This window comes from Arachis hypogaea, chromosome 17, assembly GCF_003086295.3.
Source record: "Arachis hypogaea cultivar Tifrunner chromosome 17, arahy.Tifrunner.gnm2.J5K5, whole genome shotgun sequence".
In the NCBI taxonomy this organism is placed as follows: Eukaryota; Viridiplantae; Streptophyta; class Magnoliopsida; order Fabales; family Fabaceae; genus Arachis; species Arachis hypogaea.
The window spans coordinates 53,091,380-53,104,568 of record NC_092052.1 but is presented as its reverse complement, the minus strand read 5'-3'; the positions used below and the strand labels follow the sequence as shown (position 1 = coordinate 53,104,568).

General features: G+C 40.5%; 1 non-coding gene across 1 annotated transcript; it reads left to right on the top strand.

Annotated features, from left to right (window-relative positions):
• Positions 1-2,830: 2,830 nt before the first annotated feature.
• Positions 2,831-2,936, top strand: LOC112767834 (small nucleolar RNA R71). Its single transcript, XR_003185274.1, has one exon. It is a non-coding gene; the product is annotated as a small nucleolar RNA R71 (small nucleolar RNA).
• Positions 2,937-13,189: the final 10,253 nt, after the last annotated feature.

Genomic DNA, 13,189 nt, shown 5'->3' with positions numbered 1-13,189 from the left:
GGGGGTAATTTTTCAATCACTTCCACCTTGGACCTGTCCACCTCTATACCTTTTATAGAGATTTTGTGGCCAAGGACCACCCCTTTGGTGACTATGAAGTGACACTTTTTCCAGTTCAAAACTAGGTTGGTCTCTTGCCATCTTTTTAGTACCAAGGCAAGATGGTGTAAGCACTTAGAAAATGAATCACCAAATATAGAAAAATCATCCATGAAAACTTCAATAAACCTTTCAATCATGTCTGAGAATATAGATAGCATGCACCTTTGGAATGTGGCAGGTGCATTGCACAATCCAAAGGGCATTCTTCTATATGCAAAGATACTGTAAGGATAAGTAAAGGAAGTCTTCTCTTGGTCTTTAGGGTCTACTACAATCTGATTGTAGCTTGAGTATCCATCCAAGAAACAGTAGTATTCATGTCCAGCTACGCTTTCTAACATTTGATCCATGAAGGGTAGAGGGAAGTGATCCTTCCTTGTGGCTTCATTGAGCTTCCTATAATCTATGCACATGCACCATCCAGTCACTGTTATTGTTGGTATCAATTCATTTATTTAATTTGGTACAACAGTGATCCCTCCCTTCTTGGGGATTACTTGTACTGGGCTCACCCAAGGGCTGTCTGAGATTGGATAGATCACCCCTGCTTGCCACAACTTCAGCACTTCTTTTTGAACCACTTCATTCATTGTTGGATTTAATCTTCTTTGTGGTTTTCTTAAGGGCTTGGCACCTTCCTCAAGAAGGATTTTATGCATGCACATTGAAGGACTAATCCCCTTTAAATCTGAAAGTGTCCATCCTATGGGATCCTTGTGTTGTCTCTGTACATTGATGAGCTCCTCTTCTTGTCCCTCACTCAAGCTTGAATTAATAATGACTGGATATGTGTTATTGTCACCCAAGTAGGCATACTTCAAGTTTGGAGGCAGGGTCTTCAACTCCAATTTTGGTTCTTCCACTTCCTTCTTGCTTGTCTTGTCTAGCATGATTGAGCCTTCTATGATTTCTTGTGGTAGTTCACCATCTGATGCTTGTTGATCTTGCTCCATTGCTTCTTCACATTGTTCCTCTTCTAGGACTCCTTGAACTAGCTTCTCCATTGTGTCTACCATCATGCATTCACCAATGAATTCCTTTGGGTAGCTCGTTGCTTTGAAAACATTGAACACCATCTTTTCTTCATGCAGTCTTAAGACTAAATCTTCCTTTTGTACATCAATTATGGCCCCAGCAGTAGCTAGAAATGGTCTTCCTAATATGATTGATGTGTTAGCCTCTTCCTCCATATCAAGCACAACAAAATCAGCTGGAAAGATGAATTCTCTCACTTACACCAACAAGTCTTCCACCACCCCATGAGGAAATTTGAATGTTCTATTAGCTAATTGAAGAGCCATTCTTGTTGTTTTAGCCTCTTCAATCCTCATTCTTTTCATCATGGCTAAGGACATAAGATTGATGCTGGCCCCTAGATCACATAGTGCCTTTTCAATGCTAATATCCCCTATGATGCAGGGGATTTGGAAGCTCCCAGGATCTTTCATCTTTTGAGGAAGCTTCTTTTGTATGATGGCACTACATTCCTCTGTGAGGACTACATTTTCCTTTTCTACCCAGTTTCTTTTCCTTGTCATGAGCTCCTTTAGAAACTTGGCATAGAGTGGCATTTTCTCTAATGCCTCAGCAAAAGGTATGTTAATTTGAAGCTTCTTAAAGATCTCCAAGAACCAGGAAAACTGGCTGTCTTTCCTATCATTTCTCAGCCTTTGTGGGTAGGGTGCTTTTGGTACATAGGGTTTTAAAACTTGCTTTGGTGGAGCTGGATTAGGTGTCTCTTCTTCCTTCTTAGTTTCTGAGTCATTTGCAGCTTCTTTTTCTTGCAACTTATGGTTTGAGGAAATCTCCTCTACCACCTTCCCGCTTCTTAGTGTGATGGCCTTGCATTCCCCTCTTGGGTTGGCCATGGTATCACTGAAAAATGTATGTGTAGGCATTTGTATCTGTTTGGATAAGCTCCCTAGTTGTGATTCCAGTTTTGAAATTGTTGTCCCTTGGTTCCTTATGTTGGATCTAGCCTTCTCTTGGATTACACCTATCTTTTTTTCAACTTGCAATTGTCTCTTTGCAACAGTGGCAATACTCCCTGCCAATTGTGACATCGCAGCCTCTAATCTTGCAAAGTTGTTGCTATTATCATATGGTTGTGGGACTGAGGGTGATACATCTTGAGAATAGTTGTTGTTTGGTTGTTGGTTGGATTGGTAGAGGGCATTATGTGAATTGTGGTAAGATCTATGGTTGCTTGATTGATGACTGGGGTTATTGTATTGGTTAAAGTAGTATGGTTTATGATCTTGGTTGTGGTTTTGTTGGTTTTTCTACCCAAAATTTGGGTGGTTCTTCCAACCTAGGTTGTATGTTTTGGCATTGAGGTCATGTGGAGGTCTGGAGGGATTGTTCACATAGTTGGCTTGCTCCCACTCACGTTCAACTTCTGGGTTATCTTCTTCTTGCATAAATGCTTGAGCATGAATAGTTGAAACTTGATTCTTCTCCATTTGCTTTGTTAGAGCTGCTAGTTGAGCTGTGATTACCTTGTTTTGAGCCAGTAGAGCATCCACAGAGTTGAGCTCCATTACTCCCCTTTTTGGGTTTCTATTGGAGGTATAGAAACACTCATTGTTGGCCACAGTTTCTATGATGTCTATGGCCTCTTCAATTGTCTTCTTCTTGTTGAGAGAGCCTCCTGAAGAGTGATCTAAAGCCTTCTTTGATTCTTGTGTCAATCCTTCATAGAAAATGTGCAGTTGTACCCATTCATTGAACATGTCCGGAGGGCATTTTCTTGTCAATTCCTTGTATCTCTCCCATGCCTCATAGAGAGTTTCCCCATATTGTTGTCTAAAGGTTTGCACCTCAATTCTCAATCTGTTAACTCTTTGGGGAGGGTAGAATCTTGCCAAGAACTTGTTCACTACTTCTTCCCAAGTTGTCAAACTTTCCTTAGGAAATGATTCCAACCACTTTGATGCCTTATCCCTGAGAGAGAAAGGGAACAACAGCAACTTATAGGTGTCCGGGTGAACACCATTAGCCTTCACTATATCACAAATTCTCAAAAATATGGTTAGGTGTTGGTTAGGATCTTCCTGTACACTTCCTCCAAATGAACAATTATTTTGAACAAGGGTGATGAGTTGAGGCTTTAACTCGAAATTGTTGACATGAATGGTTGGTTTTAGAATGCTGCTTCCACAATTTCCTAGGTTTGGGTTGATGTAAGAGCTTAGAACTCTTCTTTCCTGCCCAACATGGTTACCAGCACCTTCCCCAACATGATTATGTATTTCCTCCTCCATAGTAACGTCTAGATCTTCCTCCACTACTTTCTCTCCAACTATTCTTTTACCTCTTGCTTTTCTCTTTAGTCTAAGGAAGGTCCTCTCAGGTTCACTATCAAAAGAGGATAAAGTTCTCCTTCTTCTACCTGTCATGCATTCAGCAACAAGCAAGCAAAAGAAAAGTGAAGGAATCACTCTTGTTAAGACTTATAGTTAGATTGAGGGATGCAATTGATCAAACAATTAGTGGGTTAGTATACTAAAATAGAAATGTATACAATGAATCAGCCGGAAACTCAAATGCTAAAGGAAAATAAGAAAATAAGAAACTGAAATTAAAGGAATTAGCAAGGTAAATAAAATTGCTTAATCTAAAAACCCATCAATTTAGTCATTGTCAATCTCAAACCAATTTCCAGTAACGGCGCCATAAAACTTGATGACCGGAATTCACTCACTATATAATGAATCTGTTCCTTGGCAAGCACACCGAAGTATCGTCAAGTAATAACCCACTAGGAGTGGGGTCGAATCCCACAGAGATTGGTAGATTGAGAAACTTTAGTCAATGGATGAATTAGTCAAGCAAAGCAATAGAGATTGTTGAGTGCAGAATTCTAAATTAACAGAAATGTAAATGACTTAAAAGTAAAGGAAAGCAATAAAGTGCAAAAAAGTAAATGGCAAGAATGTAAAGTACTGGAACTTAAATGACTGAATAGTAAATGGGGATTGGGTAATGATAGAAATTAAAGAAAGCTATAGGGAATATGGAAGATAAGAATAGGGAAAATTCATTAAAATTAGGAGATGTTGCTCCCTTTGGATTAGATCTAGATAATGTCTTCTTCAATCATGCAACTCATTGACCTCTTGGCAATCATGATTGACTGAACCCCAATCCCATGGTGATTAAATCTCTCAAATCTTGATAATCAGCCAATTTCTTGGTCTAATTGCTCATGAAGAGAGCTATGCTTGGTCCCTGATTATACCACACATCCTCATAGATCCAAATAGTGGGTAGATTTAATGTCACCATATCCAATCCCAAAACCCAGATCTACTAAAGTGTGAGAAGAAATTTCAACCATGGTTTCATGTTTCCTTTTCCAAGGTTCCCATGAAACCCATTTTGCATTCAACCTCTTTCCCAAGATGATTGAACACTAGCATGAAGAACAAATTTCATTCTAACAAATCAAAGAGAAGATGAAGAGAAGAAGAAATTCACTATCATTAATCCATCAAGTACAACAGAGCTCCCTCTCCCAATGAGATGGAGTTTAGTTACTTATAGCTTAGAGAAAAATACAGGAGATGGAGAGATGAAGTGAAGTGTAAAACTGAAAGTAAAACTAACTCTCAATTCCAAACAAACTAGCCAATCCCCTTTTTAGCACTCTCAATGGGGTATATATACTACTCTTATCACTAGAATTAAAAAGTTCAAAAGAGAAAAGAAAATTACAATTGAAAAAAAAAGGAAAAACTAATAGAAATGACCCATATGCCTGGCATGTGACTGGCGTTTGAGTGGCGTGCCACGCCTAGCTCTTCAGCTTGGCTTGGCGCGCCATGCCTGGCTTCAAGTGGCACGCCTCCTTTGTCCAGCTAACCTTACGTGCCACGCCTTCGAGCTCAAGTGGCACCCCCAAGGTCTTTCCTTCTTTCTTCCTCTCTAGAATCTTGAACTGGCGTGGCGCGCACATGTTTGGTGTGCCACGCCCATAGTAAATACTTCATCCTCCTTCTCTGGAAATTAATGCTGGCGTTCCATGCCCTGTAGCTGGCGTGCCATGCCCTTGATGATGCATGAATAAGTCCCTCTAGTCCAGTAAACTGGCGAGCCACGCCCAGCATTCAAGTGGCATGCCCATGGTCATCTAGTTTTAGTGTGCCATGCCTAAAGTCCCAAGTGGCACGCCCAGTCTTCTTTTTCCTTGTAAGCTTCTGCTGGCGTGCCACGCCTTCGAGCTCAAGTGGCACGCCCAGTGTTAGAGTTGTATCCTCCCTTTCTGGATTAATGAACTGGCGTGCCACGCCTTTGATCTCAAGTGGCATGCCCACTGTTGGTATTTGAACTCTTCAAGCTTGGCATGCCACGCCTAGAACTCAAGTGGCACGCCCCAGACTTGAGCAAGGTTGGCGTGCCACGCCTTCGAACCCAAGTGGCACGCCCAGTTTGCTTAACCTTTTATTCCTCTTTGCTTAGTTATACTGGCGTGCCACGCCTTCAAGCTCAAGTGGAATGTCCATTTTGGTGTTAGGCTTCTTCAAGCTTGGCGTGCCACGCTTAGAACCCAAGTGGCACACCCAAGACACTAATAAGGTTGGCGTGCCATGTCTTTGAGCCCAAGTGGCACGTCCATTGTTGAACCTTCAACTCCCTTCTCTGGAACAATGAACTGGCGTGCCACGCCTTCGACCTCAAGTGGCACGCCCATTGTACATAATGGTGTTGGCGTGCCACGCCCAGCCTGGCGTGCCACGCCCCCTTGTGTGCCTTCAAATATGCTCTCTGGAATATATAATTGGAGTGCCACGCCTGGCCCTAGCGTTCCACGCCCATAGTAAAGCTCCAAGGGTTCTCATCTGGAATTGTCAACTGGCATGCCATGCTCATTAGCTGGTGTGCCATACCCATATAACCTCTTTCTCTTTGCTTCTCTGGAGTTGTCAACTGGCGTGCCACGCCCATTAGCTGGCGTGCCACGCCCATTGAATTTTGCTGGCGTTTGCACCAAGTGGCACGCCCAGCACATTTTTCTTGTTTCCTTCTTCTTTTGTTGCTCTTTTCACCTAGAATTCAAACAAAACTCATTTCAAAGCAATGTACCATAATATTCACCATTTACTCATGAAATTTCATTGATTGAATGAGATTACACTCTTTTTATGGTCCTTTTAGATGGGATAAAGAGGTAGATGATGCAAGTCATCAATATCCCCTTCTCCTTTAGCTTTTTTCTCTGGCTTTGTAGTGTTTCCACTGCTTTAGAATTCATTATCGGAATGCGATTTCTAGGTTGAAGAACCTATGTCTATTGATAGTTTTAGGGGGCTAATGTAGCTTTAGTGTTCTTTTGCTGTCGTGTCACTGCTGTGTTTTCCCATGTGTGTTAGGATACCCCTAAGATTACTCCGTTTTTTCAAAGATTGTTTCTTTGTGGTTGTTGGTTGTACCTTTTTACCAAAGAAAGTTTGCTTGGTTTCAGATTTGTTGTAATGCTTTCTTTTGTTTAATGTAGGTATACTCGTCTATATGTCTCTTTCAATCCCCTCAAAAATGTCTTCCAAAGTTCCTAAAGCTTTATTGAAATGGGTAAATTCTTCAGTTCTTTGTTCTAATCCCATAGTTGATAGTGTCTTTGTAAAGGAACTCTGTAAACACCATAGGATTTGTAGTTCTGGCGAGGATAAGGCAAAATATGAAATAGCAGCCCCTGACCCTGAAGATCGAGTTTGTTTTAGGGGAGTTGTTAGGTCGGAACCCATTTGATTTTTATGTACGACTGTCTATTTACACGACTTGGGGTTATGATCCCTTTTTCTGATTTTGAGATAGAAGTATTGTCCCATTGTAGAGTGGCTCCTTCCTAAATCCATCCAAATTCTTAGACATTTCTTAAAATTTATCAACTCGTTAGTCGTGAACTCGGATTCCCGATTTCTTTGAAAATCTTTTTTTACCTTTTCCACCTAACGAAGCCCTTTAGTGCTTCGAATAAACAGAATAAACAACCATGGGTCTCCTTCCGAGCTATCCAAAGTTGGAAGGTGTTTTTAATTTTTGATAAGTTGTTCCATGATTTTAAGAACTTCTTTTTTAAAGTCCGTGCTATTGAGGGGCACCACCCCTTCTTTTTTAATGAAAATGATGAGCCCCGCTTCCAGTTATATTGGGTAGAGGCGGCCCCTGTTGAAAAATATAATTTGGTAGACTTGGACGAAGTCCAGGAGGCAGTAGTTGAGTTCTTTCGCGAGGCTTGGGAACGGGCTCTAAACCTTGACACAAAGAAGTTTCTTCTCGGAACACTGAGTTATATTCGTACCGAGCTAGTTCTTTACTATTATTTACAGACAACTGCTCGTTTTTCTGACTTGTTTGTTGATATCTCTTATTCTTTTTTTTTTTGCAAAAAAAATGAAAAATGGTTCCAAGGCTTACCAAAAAGTCCAGGAGGCCAAGAGGAACTCCCGAGCTTGGGCTGCTTAGGTTCAAGAGAATGGTAAGTCAGATACTCCTGCTCCGGCCAAGTCCGACTTGGGTACCTCTTCTCAAATCAAGCCGGTAAACACTCTTCCTCCTCCTCCTCCTCCTCCACCTCCTCCTCCTCCTCCTCCTTTGGTCCTTACTCCACCTGTTCCTCCCTTCTTGGAACCGAGCTCTAAGAAAAGGAAGACTTCGAAACCCAGTGCCTCCAATGTTTATGATACTGGGTTTGATGGGATAAAGTTTTGTGAGAAACACATCCTTCCCCAGAGCTCCATTGCTATGGATGATGTTTCTATCAAAAACCACCTCAAGTTTTGATCCGAGGGAGGATCTGTACTATTGGGGTATGCTCCACCTTATTGAAAGAGTTGGAGAGGACTCCCTTGAATGCAACTCAGCATTCTTTGGAGGCCGAGAAGGGTTTGGAGGAAGAGAAGATAAGTCTGGAAGCCGAGCTTTTTAAAGCTCGTGATCGAGAAAGACAATCTTTGGCTTCCTGTGCTCTGGCTGAAGGGTTATTGAAGAAAGCTGAGGAGAATTATGTCCAAATTTTTGGGGAGAATTTAGAGTTGAATGAGAAAGTGGAGCAACTTACAGAAGATTATGTTAATTTGGAGGAGTCGGTTGCTGAGGGCTCATAAGAGGTGTTTGAGATTCTGAAGAGACAAGTTCAGGTTATTGCTCCCGACTTGGACTTGTCTCCTCTTAATCTTGAAAAAATCATAGTCGACGGGAGGATTGTCTCTCCACCTTGCCATCCTACTGACTCCGAGCTCAAGACTGCTGGACAACACTTGGTTGAGTCTCCTCCTCAAAAAGTCGTTGCCTCCGATAAGAACCTTCCGACTTCTTCCTCTCAGCAAGAAGTCACCCCAACCGAGGAGATCCTCCCACTTCCTCCACTGAACCCAACTCTTCTGCAGCTAAAGACCAAAATCCTCTCATGGGCCCTGTTTAGCACTTTGGTTAGGCCCGGCTTGTGGGACCTTTTTATGAACATTTCTTTATGTTTTTCTTTTGCAATGTTGTATGCTTTTGTTGACTCTAGTCCTTTATAAAGGACCTTAATAACTTTGGCATTTACTGTTATTTGTGGATATTAGTCCTTTTTTGGTAGGACTGGACAATTTTCCTCTTGCTTTGTAGTAGTTATAATTACCTTGAAAGCATTTCTATATATTTGAGCTTTCCTTTTATCTTAGGATTTTACTATGCTTGCTTTCATAGTATAAGTCGGACAACTCGTCTGCTAATGAGCTGTTAGTGAGGCTATGGTGAAAGCCTTTAATAAGTATCCTTGACCTTAGGAATTTTAAAGAAGGGTTTTTTCCATTACTTAGTGCGAATGACCAATTTCTTTTGTTATTGAATCATTTTTACATCTTAAGTTATTTTTGCGATACATTTTATTCTGCTCGAATGCTTTCCTACTTATAAGTCGTTTTTATTTCAAATTTATATGATAGTTATATATAACATTTTTACACCGACTTGTACCTCGTCACTTTATCTTGCCGACCATGTAGGTCGGGCAACAGATTTTCGCGCTTTTTTGAGCTTAAGTCAACGCGTATCGTAGGAAATAGTAATGGAATAAATAGAAAGAGACATTATTATTGATGAAATGTAATTTACAAAAATGCTTTGCTACCAAGGGATAACTTTGTTGTCCCTAGTTCCCACTTTGATGCCTCATTAAAACCCCCTTCAGAAAAACCCTTCTCGGAAAAAACTGTGAAGTCGGGAAAAAGAGTACATTAGGGAGCGAGGTGCGCTTCTAGCTTTAATATCTCTTCATGTTACATGCGTGCCACAACCTTGGGAGCTCAGCTCCGTTCAAGTTGGACACTTTTTCCCCAAGACTTCGGTTACCTTAAAAGGTCCCTTCCAATTGGCAGCGAGCTTTCCTTCGCCCGACCTGTTTACTCCAATGTCATTTTTTTTATCAGGACCAGGTTGCTTGTGGTGAAGCTTCTTCGTATGACCTTTTTATTATATCTGGCATACATCCTTTGCTTCAGCACTACTTCTCTTATCAAGGCTTGTTCTCGGACTTCTGGGAGAAGTTCAAGTTCTTCTTTTTGGGCTTGAAATTTTCTGACCTCATCATAAAATCTTACCCTTAGACTTTGTTCATTGACTTCTATTGGGATCATGGCTTATATCCTGTATGCAAGTCAGAAGGGTGTTTCTTTAGTCATAGAATGAGGTGTTATTCGATAAGCCCACAGTACTTGCAAGAGCTCCTTTTGCATCCTGCAGCCTTTTCTTTAATCCAACTAATATAAATTTATTAGCTGCTTTAGCTTATCCATTAGCTTGGGGATGTTCTACCGATGTGAATTGATGCTTGACCTTTATACTTGCTACGAAATTCCTGAAATTAGAGTTGGTGAATTGTGTACCATTATCCGGGGTAATGGAGTGAGGGACTCCGAATTGAGTAATGATATTCTTGTGTAGGAATTTTCAACTTTTTTGAGCTATGATAGTAGCTAGTGGTTCTGCTTTGATCCACTTGGTGAAGTAATTCACTCCTACAATGAGGTATTTAACCTGTCCAGGGGCTTGGGAAAAGGGTCCGAGTAGGTCTAACCCCCATCTCGCAAAAGGCCATGGAGAGGTTACGTTAATGAGCTCTTCGGGGGGAGCAACGTGGAAGTTGGCATGCATCTGGCAAGGCAGACACTTTCTAACAAAGTCGGTCGCATCCTTTTGCAAGGCCGGCCAGAAGAATCTAGCTCGGATAACTTTTCTAGCTAGAGATCGTGCTCTGAGATGGCTTCCGTAGATGCCATTATGTACTTCCTCCAAGACTTCTTCAGTTCTACAAGTCGGAACACATTTCAATAAAGGAGTTGATATTTTCCTTCTATAAAGGACATTTTGTACCAGAGTGTAGTTTTGTGCTTCCTTCCGAATTCTCTTGGCTTTTTTCTATTCCTCGGGAAGGATGTCGAATTTTAAATATTCAATAAAGGGAGCTATCCAACTGAGGTTTAAGTAGGAGATAGGCAGAATGTCCGATTTGTTATCTGCCTTGATAACGGAGGACTCCTTGAGGGTTTCTTATATTAGACTTTTGTTATTTTCCCCTAGTTTGGTACTTGCCAATTTAGAAAGGGCATTTGCTCTGCTATTAAGCTTCTGAGTTATGTGTCGGACCTCAGTATCACTAAATTGTTGAAGATGCTCAAGCGTTTTCTCTAAGTATCTCTTCATATTAGGATCCTTTGCTTGGTAGTCTCCATTGATTTGTTATGTTGCTATCTGAGAATCACTAAAGACTACTACTTTAGTCGCCCCAACTTCTTTAACGAGTTTCAGTCCTGCAATCAGGGCTTCATATTCAGCCTGGTTGTTGGAAGCAGGGAATTCAAATATCAAGAAAACCTCTATTTGAGTTCCCTTTTCATTGACCAGTATGATGCCCGCACCACTTCCGACCTTATTAGAAGACCCATCTACATAGAGGTTCCAGGTCATGAAAGCTTTAGTCTTATTGCCTGTATATTCTGCTATAAAGTCGGTGAGGCATTGAGCTTTAATGGTTACCCAAATTTCATATCTTAGGTCGAACTCGGATAGCTCTATAGCCCATTGTACCATCCGGCCAACTATGTCTGCCTTCTGGAGTATCTGCTTCATGGGTTGATTCATCCAGACTCTTATGGTATGTGTGCCTGGAAGTAAGGTCGAAGTCTCCTAGATACCACAATTAAGGCGTATGCAAATTTCTCTATTTTTGGTTACCTTAATTCTGGCCCTTGTAAGACTTTGTTTCTGAAATAAATGGAATGCTTCCCGATCTCATCTTCTCATATCAGTGCTGACGCTACTGCCTTCTCAGCGATAGCTAGGTAGAACACCAGCTCTTCTCCCGTTTTGAGCTGGGTAAGGATGGGGGTTGACTTAAGAAATTCTTGAATTTTTGAAAGGCTTCTTCACATTCAGAAGTTCATTCAAATTGACATCCTTTTCTAAGTAGTGAAAAAAATGGCAAGGATCTCAAGGCTGATCCTGCCAAAAATATTGACAAAGCTATAAGTCAACCATTCAACTATTGGACTTCTTTTAAACAAGTTGGACTCCTCATCTATAAGATTGATCTACACTTGTCCAGGTTAGCCTCAATTTCCCTTTGTGTGAGCATAAATCCCAAGAATTTTCCTGCTTTTACTGCAAAGGTGCATTTGGTGGAATTTAGTCTCATCTCATGTCTACTTATGGTGCCGAAGACTTGTGAGAGTTCAGACAAGAGACTGACCTCATCCTTGGTTTTTACTAACATGTCATCCACATATACCTCCATAAGTTTCTGAGGTGAGGTGCGAACATCTTGTTCATCAACATTTGATAACGTGGTTCTTGTATTTTTTAATCCAAATGACATGATCATGTAGCAATAATTTACTCTGGGGGTGATGAATGATGTTTTCTCCTGGTCCGACTTTGTACATCGAGATTTGATTGTATCTCGAGTAGGCATCCATGAATGATAGGTATTGGTATCCTGAAGAGGAATCCACCAAAGCATCAATATTGGGCAGGGGATATGGGTCCTTTGAACAGGCTTTGTTGAGGTCGGTATAATCGACACACATCCTCCAGTTCTCATTTTGCTTTTTTACCAGTACCGCATTTGCTAACCATGTCGGATACTTGACTTGCCTAATGAATCCGGCTTCAAGTAGAGCTTGAACTTGTTCTTCGACCACTTGAGCTCGCTCTGGTCCGAGCTTACGACGTCTTTGTTGAACAGGTCGAGACCCGGGCTAAACCGCCAGCTTGTGCGTCATGAGTTCGAGGTCTATATCAGGCATGTCGGCAACCTTCCAAGCGAAGAGGTCGGAATTCTCCCGTAGGAGGCACGGACGATTTCTGACGTTTTCTTCTTCAGCAGCTCGGTCTGAAAGCTTCTCCGGAGTTTCTGTTATTATGATTTCTATACGGAGGTAGAGTTTGGTAACTTTATAATAATTAAATATGAATTTGATAAGTGAATGTTGATTTGGTTGATTATTGTTTGAGTTTGAATGAGTTTATGTTGAATTATTGTTATTTCTTCTGATTTGTTGGTTTGACTATGAGGAGCAGCTCAGCTGCGGTTGTTTTAATAGTTTTGGGACTATTGTGATGTGGTATTTTGAGGAAATTAATGAGATTTGGTGGTTGAAAGATTAAATTAAAAGTTGAGAAAAATCGGTAACCGAAAGACTCGAAAACGGATTAAAATACAAGTAATATTTTGAAAGAAAAGGGCTAAGGGTTTTAGTTTTGGTATAAGAGGAAGATTAATATTTAAACCTTCTCTTTTAAGTGTAACATTGTATTTGTATATAAAAATCGAGGTACAATTTGTAATTATATAAATTTCGGGTATTTTTGGGTAATAAATAAAGTACGAGGGATAAAAATGGGTATTTTATAAAAGTTCAGGATTATTTTTATAAATATGAAAATAAGTGAGAGTTTCAAATATAATTTTATAAAATATTAAGGTTAAAAATAGAATATTAAAAAGTTTGTGATTTAGAAAGTAACTAATAAATGTTTAAAAAAATAAGATTTTATAAACTAAGTTTTAAGAATATATATATATATATATATATATATATATATA